The sequence below is a fragment of the Neofelis nebulosa genome, chromosome 12 (genome assembly GCF_028018385.1).
Source record: "Neofelis nebulosa isolate mNeoNeb1 chromosome 12, mNeoNeb1.pri, whole genome shotgun sequence".
Classification (NCBI taxonomy): Eukaryota; Metazoa; Chordata; class Mammalia; order Carnivora; family Felidae; genus Neofelis; species Neofelis nebulosa.
The window spans coordinates 11314034-11326387 of NC_080793.1; the positions used below are offsets into that span (position 1 = coordinate 11314034).

The window sequence follows — 12354 nt, forward strand, 5'->3', positions numbered from 1 at the left end:
ATGTCGGTCCCTGCAGTTTTCTCCTCTTTCACGTGTTTTTCCAGTTGTATGTTGGACATTTACGGATCGATTGCCAATTCCTCCAGAGCTCCTATATAGCATTGCTGTTAGTTGGAACGCTCTTCGGCGCAGATAAGCATATTTGCTGAGAAGACAGGTTGGTTGCGAGAGCCTCGTTTTGGAGTGGCCCTGCCGTGCCCTCCCTCAGGCTTGGGGAGCCAGCACCCCTCAGCTATTTGCTCTGGCTTCTGGGCTGTCCGGGAGTCTTCTTGGCTGTAGATGCTGCTGCACCGTGGAATGTTTTTGTGTGCACTCAGCTTTCTGTGTCACGGTATCTTAAAATGACAAGTTTTTTTGTTTGTTTGTTTGTTTGTTTGTTTGTCTTCTCACCGAGAATAGAGAAACTGTGTATATCTTTGCATGTTACACAGACCTGGTCTGAAAATGGAGGCCGCTTAAAAAGTCCCTATAGATGGTTCTGCATCTGGCAGAAGATGGGGACAAGATCGCGTGTGTAGTGGACCATGCTCAGAGGGTGATCAGGCTCTGGTGTCTCTAATATATTTTTAGGAGGTTCCGTATTATATTTTCTTTGGTGGTGGGGGAGGGTGGTACCTTCTGAATGGCATTCCATCTGTCTGCCTTAGTGATAGATGTACCCACCATTAAGCAACTTCCCTGTCTCCCAGACCTCCAAGAACAAACCCACAGGTCTTCCATTGTCCCTTTCGAAGGAGTGTTCCGTATGCTTGTGTGCATGGGACCGCATTATTCCTCCACTGTGCTTTGTCCCTGCCGCTCAGCCAGCTTGTGGGCACAGAGGTCCTGAAGGCAGCCTTCACTACCTGCTCTTGGTCTGTTGATAGTTGTTAATTTTGTGATAGGGAGTAGCAACTTGTTTTCGACAATTTAGTAGGCTCTTTATACCCTCTTCTTTAATAGGTAGGCATCTGCCGTTTCTGCCTTCGCAATATTGTTTTCTTTAGATACCAGAAGATGTCTCTGGGAGTTGCTTTTTGACAGTGCTTTATGCCTAACCATCTTTGGAGAAGATTGCATGTTAAAACTTTTTGATTTTTCCACCAGCTCATTGTCATCAGAGCACCAGCTGTCATCGGAACCCTGAAGCTCTCTCTCCGCCCTTTAGGTTTGGGCCAAGTGCCCTGAGAGCCAGAGGATGTAGGGTTGTGGATGCTGCCCAAGCAGGACAGGGGTCTCCTGCCAGAAGCCTTGTTGCCCTTGGTACGTGACGTTAGCACACACAAGTGACTTCGTCACAGATAGCTAGATTTCTCCCCTTTGTTGGACATCTGCCGGAATTGAAACGTAATGACTAAAGATAGGATTTAGCTAGGTGTTTCGTAGTAAAGATAATAGAGTCTTGCTCCAATTAAGGATAGTAAGCAGGTCTAAGTATCAACTATAAATGAGATTAGGATTCTGTTCTCATTTCTCAATGTGAAAATTTATTCCCAGATCAGCATTATTTTCTGTTTGGGGTTCTTAAGTACTGAGAAAAAATAAGATGTACTAGGTCACTTAAAAAGAAAAAGAAAAAAAGGTCTCCCAGTCTCCAGACTAAAGGAGAGGAGTTCCTGAGGCTTCACAAATCTATTAGAACTAACGAAGGTATGGGGAGAAAGACTCTGATGATTTTTGTTTAGAAAATCACCTCAGTAATGTCAAGCCCTCCTTTAAACCACATTAATCTTTTCACATTTTCTTGAAAGCTTTGTCTGTTTCCAATTGATTGGAACCTCCATATGTTAGAGAAAAATGGGAACTGCAGAAAAAGTTGAAAGCATGAGGTATATTAAAAGTGACTTTAACCCTCTGCTAAAGTAATTTTACATTATTTAGAGTTTGGATTTGAAGTGATTCAAAGGCCATGAATTTAATATTGATGTGATTTGAGGAAGTAAAGGGAAATGTGATCATCCCTTCAGTAAAATTTGTGCTGTTATCAGTCTGAAGAATGTGTTCCTTAGATCAATTTTGTATGCATCTCAGACCACTTAGTGTTCTGTATTAGCTATGAGACCTTCAAACAGCCTGACCAGATTCCCATTTCAGATTGATTAATTAATTTCCCAATTTCAGGTGACTGGTTTTGTTCACTAAAGTTGTTGAAACTTGACACAGATGGACAGTGAACAGAATCACTTCATTGTGAAGAAGGTAGTAACCTGTTTCCCCAGTGAAGTGGGTTTAAATGTAAATAGAAAGCAAATAATAGTATAACAACTGTCTGTGGATAGTATTTACTCTAACGGGACGTTAATAGATACCAAGAGAATTTATTATAAAGACTGAGCAGCTGACTGCTGGCCACCTTGCTTTGTTTTGATGGAGATTATGTGATGTGGTTTCAGCGGAGGCTGAGACTGCCAGTCAAGGTTGAGAGGATGAGTTTTAGTGACTTCTTTGCTATGAGAAAGAACTCAGCAAGGTGTCATTTCTGGTTTGCATAGAACTCGTGGAAACATTTTGGTTTCAGATTTCCCAGCTTTATTTTCCTTCTTTCCGGGAAGGCTTTCTGTCTCCGTGACAAGAAGCCTTCCGTGACTTTTCTTTCTTGCCTGTCTAGAGATTGCAGGCTCGGGTGGCTAAATCCGCTTATTTCCTTCCAGTATGAGAAAGGATTATGGACATGTCTCACGCAGAGACCCAGGAGAGCGTTGCTGCCTCTCAGAGTGTACGTGGATTGCTAGGACGGTGGTAGCTGTTCTATACGTCACAGAATTGCGTAGGGAAGGGGCCATTTTAGGCTAGCATAATTACGTATTTTTTGCCAGACAGTCATTTTTAGTCCAGACTCGTTGAACAGACTCTTGGCTTTTTTATTGTCAAAACAAATCAATAAGAGGTACTCCATAGCCCCCCTCTCCTCTTTTTCTTTTTTAAAACTACAGACCTGTGCCTCGGACAGTGCTGGTCCTAGACTATCGTATTTGTAGACTGAAAGCCCCTGTCTCCTCAAAAACCTCGTGTTCTTACTGCCTTTTGCTACACGGTCCAGCATGGTAGCCAGCAACCCCACATAGCTACTGAGCATTTGAATGTGGCTAGTCTGACTTGAGAACACACTGAGTGGAAAATACACACCAGATTTCAAAGACTTAGTATAAAACGATTGGAAAATAAATTTCATTAATAATATTCTATTGATTACATATTGAAACAGTGCTACTTTAAGTATATTGGGTTAAATAACAAATTACTAAAACTTAATTTCACCTAATTTTACTTTTTTTAAAACGTAGCTAGTAGAAAATATAAAACTACATAGGTGGTTCACATTATTTCTGTTGGACAGGGCTGGGATAGCATTGTTTCTTGAACTTGTCATTTGACATCACATTTAAGGTTTCTGCCATATCCAGGTGCCACCTGTGCTACTACTACTGTTATTATTATTTAAATATTTATTTATTTTTTTTAGAGACAGAGACAGAGTGTGAGTGGGGGAGGGGCAGAGAGAGAGAGAGAGAGAGAGAAAGAGAGAGAAAGAGAGAGGGAGGGAGACACAGGATCTGAAGCAGGCGACACAGGCTCTGAGCTGTCAGCACAGAGCCCGATGAGGGGCTTGAACTCACAGACCACAAGATCATGACCTGAGCTGACGTTGGATGCTTAACTGACTGAGCCACCCAGGTGCCCCTGTGCTATTATTTTTCTTGAAAAATATTTTAAAAATGAATTCACTGTTTTACAAATTGAGACATTACCATTTACATGTAATAAAATGCACAGATCTTAATTAAGTGTACAGTTAGAGAGGTTTTGGCATTTGGGTTTTTGTTGTTAAGGTTTATTTATTTATTTTGAGAGAGAGCGTGAGCAGGAGAGGGTCAGAGAGAGAGAGGTAGAGAAAGAAGCCCAAACAGGCTCCACGCTGTCAGCATCGAGCCCGATGTGGGGCTCAATCTCATGAACCGTGAGATCATGACCTGAGTCAAGATCGAGAGTGTGGGATGCTTAACCGACTGCATTACCCAGGCACCCCAGATTTTGGCATTTGTGATTCATTTCGTTTCTTGTCAGTTCCCTTTCTCTTCTTCCCTACAGCCACTTCAGTTCACCTTTTTAATATAAATTTAGTTTTTAAATATAGTTTGTATCTGTGAAATCCTGGGTTTGATGTGTTGGTTACTTTTCCCCCCCAAAACACATGAAAGTGAGTGCACACTATTAATAGAAATTAAAAATGTATTCATGGCATCACCCATCGTGTGTCAGCCCAGGGGTATGAATATTAAACTTTGGGAAATGTAGGGCTACATTTCCACTCCACCACAGCCCGTCTTGCCAGCTTGCTGTTCTTTGAATTTTTTTTTTTTAATGTTTATTTATTTTTGAGAGAGCGAGCGTGAGCATGAGTGGGGGAGGGGCAGAGAGAGAGGGAGACACAGAATCTGAAACAGGCTCCAGGCTCTGAGCTGTCAGCGCCGAGCCTGACGCGGGCCTCGAACCCACGAACTGGGAGATCATGACCTGAGCCGAAGTCAGACGTTTTAACTGAGTGAGCCACCCAGGCACCCCGGCTTGCTGTTCTTTGAGTACAGGGTGTACATGCTTGTCATTGAATCCTCACTGCTGGTGTCAGCCAGCAATGCATGCCCTCAGTTGCTTCTTCCTTTATTTGTGTCCTTGTCCTCCGTTGTACACACCTGTCCCATTGTTTTATGGCTGTTTTCAGGGACATCTCCCTCACTTGCCCTCGATAGGGGGAGATCCTTGAGGGCAGAGGCCATGAAATCATCTCTGTTCTTCGGCTCCTTATGTTCAGTAGGTGTTTGATGAGTTGAGACAGAATAACCCTGCACTAAAGTAAAATCTGAGTCATCAGAAACCACTTGGGAAATTGAGGGGACTTTCTCTTCTTCCGACCTGGAAAGTGCTGAACGTTTGTTTGAGATAACGGAGGAAGATAACTACTACCGTTCTCAAATAACATACAGCGTTGGGCAGAGTCAACAGAGCAAACACCCCATTAAGTACACAGGCGACACAAAGATGGAGCAAAGGGCAGATGCTCATTGGGAAATTATAGGCCAAAAAGCAGAGCAATGAAACCCAGCTGGGATTCATGAATGGCTAAGACAGGCCTCTGCTGTTTCCAGTTATCTGAGCCGATGATTTGCCTCAGGTGGAAGCCCTGGTTCGTGGTTGCACAGAAGCTGTCAGCTAACCATGTGAGTTTAAGGGACAGGTAGAGTCTTTAAAAATCTTCAGGGTACCTGGGTGGCTCAGTCAGATGAGCGTCTGACTTCAGCTCAGGTCATGATCTCACAGTTCCCGAGTTTGAGCCCCACGTCGGGCTCGCTGCTGTCAGCACAGAGCCCACTTTGAATTCTCTGTCCCCTTCTCTCTGCCCCTGCCCCACTTGTGTGCTCACTGTCTCTCTCAAAAATAAATAAACATTTAAAAAATTAAAACAAAATCCCCAACCCGGTTGTGACCCTGACACTGCTTTTAGTGGTCTTGCAATTTTCGTCTTCTCGTCCTTCTCCTTGCTGTTCGTCTGGAAGTCCTCTGAGGGCAGGAACTGTGCTTCATTTCTCTTTCAAGACACCTAGCATGGTAACTGGTGCATGGTGGGCATTAAACCAGTATTTGCTGAGTGAGTGGTTGAAAAGGTGTCAAAAACTGCTTTACTTTATCGTTCCCAGATTAACCCTCCTTTGATGCGGTTTGATAACTTCACCTTTGGTGTTCATAGTACTCAGCTGTGATAGAAATGAAAGCAGAAAAAAACTGAATTACTTGTGATAAATTCCCGCTTTATTTTTATCAGCAAAGGTGCTTATTTGCTCTGTATTAGCAGAGTAGTGGATCTTGAAATGTGTGAGTTGACCTAATGACAAGGGGTCAGTTACGTTAGAGGTTTTTTTGGTGATGATGAATTGCACGGAGCCGTTCCCCCAGATTTTTTTTTTTTTTTTCTATTGTTAAAGCTGGGATAAGAATTAAGCCAAAGATCCTGGTTATTACCCAAGGCTGGCTAGACAGGAAAAATTGTGATAACCACACTGTGGCCTTTTGAGTCCATTTTCCAGTTAAGTATAAGGGATTTGACTGAAATACCTGGAAATAATGGTGTTAGCTTTGTGAGGGTGTGTATCTTGAAAATTGTTAACAATTGCTGAAATAAAAACATTTTATTTTAGGGCGGGGGAGGAATGAAAGGAATCCATCAGATAACTTGGGTTAGTTTTCTTTCCATCCCACTTCTTTGTAAGAAGGAATGTTTTCATTTTGCCCAGTGAGAAATTTAAACTCTTGAAGATTATAATTCATTAAAACGGGTAGAAGATTAATATTTAGTCTGTCAAGATCAATACTGTCCCCTCTTTGCACTAATTGTCAGAAGAGCGTGCGAGGGCCGCTGAAGGGTAGCGGTGTGCGGCAGGACCCTCACATCACAGGGAGATGATTCAAAGGCAAACTGTCCTGCACCCTCTGGTATCGACTTGCAAATTAGCATCTGGAATCTAATTAAACAAGCTTAATGAAAGTAGCAGCTGAATGCTGCTGGAAAAGACAATCAGCTTTTTTCCCCCTCTCTGATACATACTCTGTACTATTGAAGTTGGTCACCAAACACATCGTGTGAGCACAGTTAAAAAAAATTAGCATTTATTTGAAGAATAGAAACTGTTTTTCATTCTGTTATGCATTTGGCATGCTCTGGCGTCCCATGAGAGCCATGCCACAGCAGATAGTGCACAATATTTATAAATCCATGACAGGCAATAATAGCAACTTGAAAAATTCTTTTGCTAGAATCTCAAGTTGAGAGCTGCCAAAAGCGGAGAGGATCAGATCTGCAGTGGCAGCTGCTGTGCCCTACAGTTAGAATTCTAGACTTTGAAGATGCTCAGCTTAAAGAAATGAAGACTGCAGGCTTAGCCAATTTTTGCAGGTTTCTAGAGCTCTGGCGCTCTGCCTTTTGAAGATGAGTTGCTGAAGCTCCTACCACTGCCTGAGGCGTGCTAACACCAGCAGGATCTTTTTTTTCCCCCAGTCTTAGTGTGTCTTCAGTTTTAAGTAGCACATGCTTAGTCAGTGCCAACTCTGATGGTCCTTTCTCTGGTCACAATACCGAGGGATGAGCTCTTACCCTGTACCCTTCAGAGGGAAGCCGCGAAGATAGATGGTGACGTATACAAGTGCCACTTCAGCCGTCTGATTTATGGAGTCATATTTCATCGCTCGGCAAGTGCTGGCCTCTAGAGAAGCCCTTATAGATTGCTAAAGATGTGAGCAGCTATCGCCCTAAAGGCTTGTGGTTACCTCACAGACGTGATGCCAAACACCTAGCTACCGAAGAAACAGAATTAATCTGTCATTGCAGGCAGCTATAGATCCACTTTAAATAATGAAAGAGTTCATACCAATATGGTGTCCTGACAGCAAATCTTGGAAGTAACTATAGTTGGGTTTTTTTTCTTTTTTAAGTCTGGTAGTAGAAAGATACTGAAGTTACAGATTCGTTTGTCCTTTGCAGATGGACAGTAGTGGAAGTGAGCTGCATTATTTTGATTAAAAAGAGGAATTTCTTCAGTTTGGCACATAGACGGGTCCCCAAGGAACACATGGAGGATGGGTTCGGTGTGGTCAGGTGGAAAGGGGCAGCGTTGCTTGGGAGCTAGAGGATTGGGCTGTGAGCCTGTCTCCACTGTCCTCAGGGCATGACTCTTGAGTAAGCCACGGCCCGAGACTGTTCATCTAGAAGATGGGGATCCAGAGACCTGCCTCGAGGTCGCTGTCAGGATTAGATGTGGTCTGTAAAACACCTTATATGGTGGCTCACACAAAATTGGCTCTAAAAGATGGCAGCTGCTTCTGTCTTACAGTTACTCAGCGGTAGGATACAAACCTCACATAGCAACGACTAGATACGATTATTTGTACTTGCATCAGGCTTGGAGATTATAGCAGAATATAGAGGCGATTTCTCTCTGCCATCTAGAAGCTTAAAATCCGAGACAGACTTGTGGGGAGGTCATAATGACAGTAGAAGAAGCCTGCTCAACACATACCACGGGCTGTGGAAGGATTTGCCTTTCTGCGGTGAGGGGGGAGGAGGTGATGAAGATCCAGTAATCACGGTAGCTGATGCTCGTTGAGTGTTGGCACACTGTGCCAGACTTTTCTAACCGCTTCCTCGGCATTCTCTCCTTTACTTTTCAGTAACTGTGCGGGGTCTGTACTTTGTTAGCGCTGTTTTGTGGAGCGGAACATGAGGATGTGGGGAGGTCAGATACCTTGCCCCGGGTCACACAGCTAGTCAGCGGTGGAGTCACCATTTGAATCCCGGTCGGTCTGTCGGTCTGGCTTTAGAGCCCTCCGGCGCGATCCGTCACTGTGCCATTCTGCCTCTTTGCTAGGCTTGAGATTCTCTGACAACAGAGTGGGGAAGACATCTTATTCCAGGTGAGCAGAGGTCTGGGCTGCTCGGGCTGTTCCTTTTCTCTGATGAGGTCTTGTGAAGACGGCAGGAAGCCAAACAAATGTCAGTGGAGGTGCGTAAACCTCTTCCGTGAGCTCAGCGATTGGAAGGAGCCCAGGAACAGAAAGACGCAAGGAAGTTTAGAAATCCAGAGCTATTGGGATCTATAAAAAAAAGTCACTTGGCTGTGAAAAATATATGTTTTTCCTCTTTGAATTCATTGGACTTTTTCATCTTTTAACCCTTCTTCACCCCAAATACCCCGTGACTGGCTTTCTTCCCCCGCGGGTTTTCAGATATTTACAAGGGAGCTGTTTTCTCTATATAGGTAGCATTTAGCTGGCATAAGCCTCTTCAGATTTAGTAATGAGACCAAGAAGTCCTTAAATATTAGTGAATGGCATTTGTCCATTTGAGGCAAATCATGAATAACTTGAACAAAAATAAAAAAGAAATAAGCAAGACTATCATATTTGAATAATGAGGTGCTCTTTTTTTTTCCCAACTGCCAAAACTTTTTAATCTTCGTCAACAATTGTTCTGTCCTCCGTCTTATTTCGGTTGCATCTGTGCGACTCTGAGCTCAGGAGCCCTGACAAGCGGCATATGAATTCTGTATTCATTAGTGATCTTGATCCAAATGCCTCTGTCCCTGCCACGGGGGCTCAGGTGTGGAAGCTGCTGGCTAATCCCGCCAGCTGACATTCAGAGGTTTAATGACTCCATGGGTAGGTGACCACTCGCTGGGAGGGTTGCTGGCGGAACCCACACAGCAGACAATGGAGATCAAGGAAGACGATCAGTGTTTAGCCGAAGCACCTTCCTGTGCGACTTGAACCCTGTTGGCATCAAACAGAGTTTTAAGTAAATGCAAAATTAAAAAAAAAAAAAAATCTGACCTTCGCTAGCTCTCATAAACAATGGTTTTTCTGTCCTGTATTGATATCGATGGGGTTTAAGACTGTTTTTCTTGTTACACTTTAATGGGTGTCAGCTTAATGAGCTGAACTTGATGCACTTTTCCAGATTTTACGTTTGTCTGGTTGCTACATCTGTTTAGGGGTCTTATGTATGTCTGGGAAAAATATATATAGTTAGAGCCTAAATTCTTTCTTATTAAATGCTTTTAAGGATCTGTGCTGACGTTTTTGTTTACTGTGATCTCTAGCTTTGAAAAAAATACTATTAGAATGTGAGTTCTTTGACTTGTGATGTGTCACAGGATGTTTTGACTCTTCTTTATTAGGTCCTGCAGTCTAAAAATGTTGGATGCCGGGGTGCCTGGGTGGCTCAGTCGGTTGAACGTCCAATTCTTGATTTCAGCTCAGGTCATGACCCCAGGGTGGTGGGATCGGGCCCTGCATCGGGCTCTGTGCTGAGATTGGAGCCTGCATGAGATTCTCTCTCTTTGTCCCTCTCCCCCACTCATGCTCTCACTCTCTCTGAAATAAGTAAATGAGATAAAAATGTTGCAGGCCTATTTTTAAATAGGAGCTTCTTCAAGATATAATTTACATCTGTACAGCTCAGCTACTGTAAGTGTACAGTTCCGTGATTTTTAGGCTGTTCACAGAGTTGCACAGCTATCACCACAGTCGCTTTGGGAACATCTCCATCACCCGCAGAAGAAATCCCATCATCATTAGTAGTCACTCCTCATTTACCCTCAACCTCCCCAGCCCTGGGCAATAACTAATCTACCTTTTGTCTCTATAGGCTTGCATTTTCTGGACATTTTGTATAATAGGAATTATACAACATGTGGTCTTTTGTGACTGGCTCCTGTAACTTCCAATGTTTTCATATTTCATCCATGTTGTAGCATGTATTGGTACTTCATTCCTTTTTATGGTTTAATACTATTCCATTGTGTGGACATAACCACATTTTATTTACCCATTCATTCGTTGATGGACATGTGGATTGATTTTACTTTTAGGCTATTATGAATAATGATGCTATGAATGTTTGTGTACAAGTTTTTGTGTGGGGCATATACTGTCATTTCTCTTGGGTATACATACCGTGGAGTGGGCTTGCTGGGTTGTATGGTAACTCTACGTTTAACCTTTTGAGGAACCATCAGACTGGTTTCCAAAGTGGGCTGGGTCACTGGATGTGCATTAGTTGTGTCTTTATTGTTGAATAAAAAATGTATTAATGTTCCTTAATAATTTTGTCTCTGGTTGTATTTAATGTAAAGCATTAGGTTTTTTTTTTTTTTTAGAGATGTCAGAACCCAAAAATATAATCCCCAGGGCCCTGTGTAGAATTCTTAAGTAGCGACTTCCAGTGGAGTTAAACAGTTAATTTTAGAAATAAACAGATAGTGAAGTTGGCGTTATGATTCCATGGGTGATTAGGAGAATCACTATTAAACCTTTAGATGATAAGGAGACCCTACTGATGGTCATTAAAGCTTCTTACCAGATCGGATATGTTGAGTTGTCCCCCGTTTACAAAAAGTGAGTATGTTCTCTTAAGTTGGAGCACACTAGTGAATCTAATTTGCAGAGGCAGAAAGGGACTTCTTGAGTTAAGGTTACTCCCTTGGATCTTTTCCTTTTGTGATGTTTTATAAGGCAGATGGAAGTTTGGTCTCACTCCTGATGATTCAAGAGCAGGACTTTGCTCCCTATGGTACAGAGTTTGGGATTTCACAAGTAAATGCTTCTCTCCCCCTGATTCTGTGGGATTCTTTAGTCTCCCTTGACTTAGGAATGGCCACTTCAGTGTCCATTCATCTGGCTGAGTCTGTTTGTCCTCCTCGCCTCTCTGTCTTCAGACCCTCAGTTAATGGTGGTGGCTGGCCATCATGTCCACCGTGACCGTTTTTCTTCTGTCTGTGATACAAGTTGAAGTTCAGAGTGGAATATTTCAGGGAAGGGGCAAAGGAAATTTTAGAAAGGGTGTCTTAATTTTTTCCACTTAGTTTCAGGAAATAAAAGGGGATTGGATGGTAGGAGGCCCAGAAAGAAAGGTGTAGCTTACCAAAATCTCCGGTGTGCTGGGAATGGGCTCCTCTGGGGGCCAGGCCTCTGGGCTTCAGTAGTCCGCAGATCTTCGGGAAGCGATCCTGTGTAAAATGCGAAGTCATCTATCTCCAGATCTTTGAGGCCGTGTGGAGAGTACTGCAGGTGCCACACTGCCACAGTCACTGGCTTGGAGAATTCTTTGTTGGTTTTCTGCCAAAAACATTTCTGTGCAAAAATTTTTCCCACTGTGCTTATGTACACTGAATTTCGTTTTCTTGTAAAGTCAATATGTAATCAATCAGCAGGTACTTATTGGGCACCAGCTGAATGCGAGACATTACACGATGTAATGTCTCATCGTGGTGCTGCGATCCAGAGGTAGGATTGCAGGAGGCTGTTCTGTATGATGGTGGAACGTTCTTATACAGCTATGGGCAAAGTAGATTGAAAAGGAGGGATTATTTTACTCTGTGGTATATAGGTAATTATTTATGATGCATTTCTTTGGAGCAGGTGTTCCCATTTGAAATGTTTCCACTTTACATATTTCCTGTAACTGAGAAAGGCAGGGGGAAATATTCCATACAGGAGAAATATTTCAGAGTATATTGCTTGCTGCACCTGTGGCAAAGATCCAGCAGGCAAAATGTAACTTCTTTGTGACCAGCAACTCTTCAATCAGAGAGGCAAGAGCTAGTTTCTAATGTTGAATAGAAATAAATGTTTGGTGACTTTCAACTGCATGGGTAGAATTAATAGGAAGTTATTATTGTTAACACAGTATTCTGGATCATGTTATCAAAGAGAAAAAATGAACTTCTTTATCTGTCTCTTACCAAATTAAATGGTCTTTGCTAACTTGGGTCTCAGGGACATAATTTAAGACACTAAAAATGTCCCCTTTATCGGGGTTGTCTTTTTCTG

At 42.8% G+C, this 12354-nt stretch overlaps 1 protein-coding gene and 1 long non-coding RNA gene across 3 annotated transcripts in view; both read left to right on the plus strand.

Moving 5' to 3' along the window:
* Positions 1–12354, plus strand: part of PSMB7 (proteasome 20S subunit beta 7) — a 58890-nt gene that overhangs the window by 29513 nt on the left and 17023 nt on the right. The window lies entirely within an intron of this gene.
* LOC131491356 (uncharacterized) lies at positions 5–12288 on the plus strand. The gene is made up of 2 exons (XR_009251408.1): positions 5–10643; positions 10714–12288. It is a non-coding gene; the product is annotated as an uncharacterized LOC131491356 (long non-coding RNA).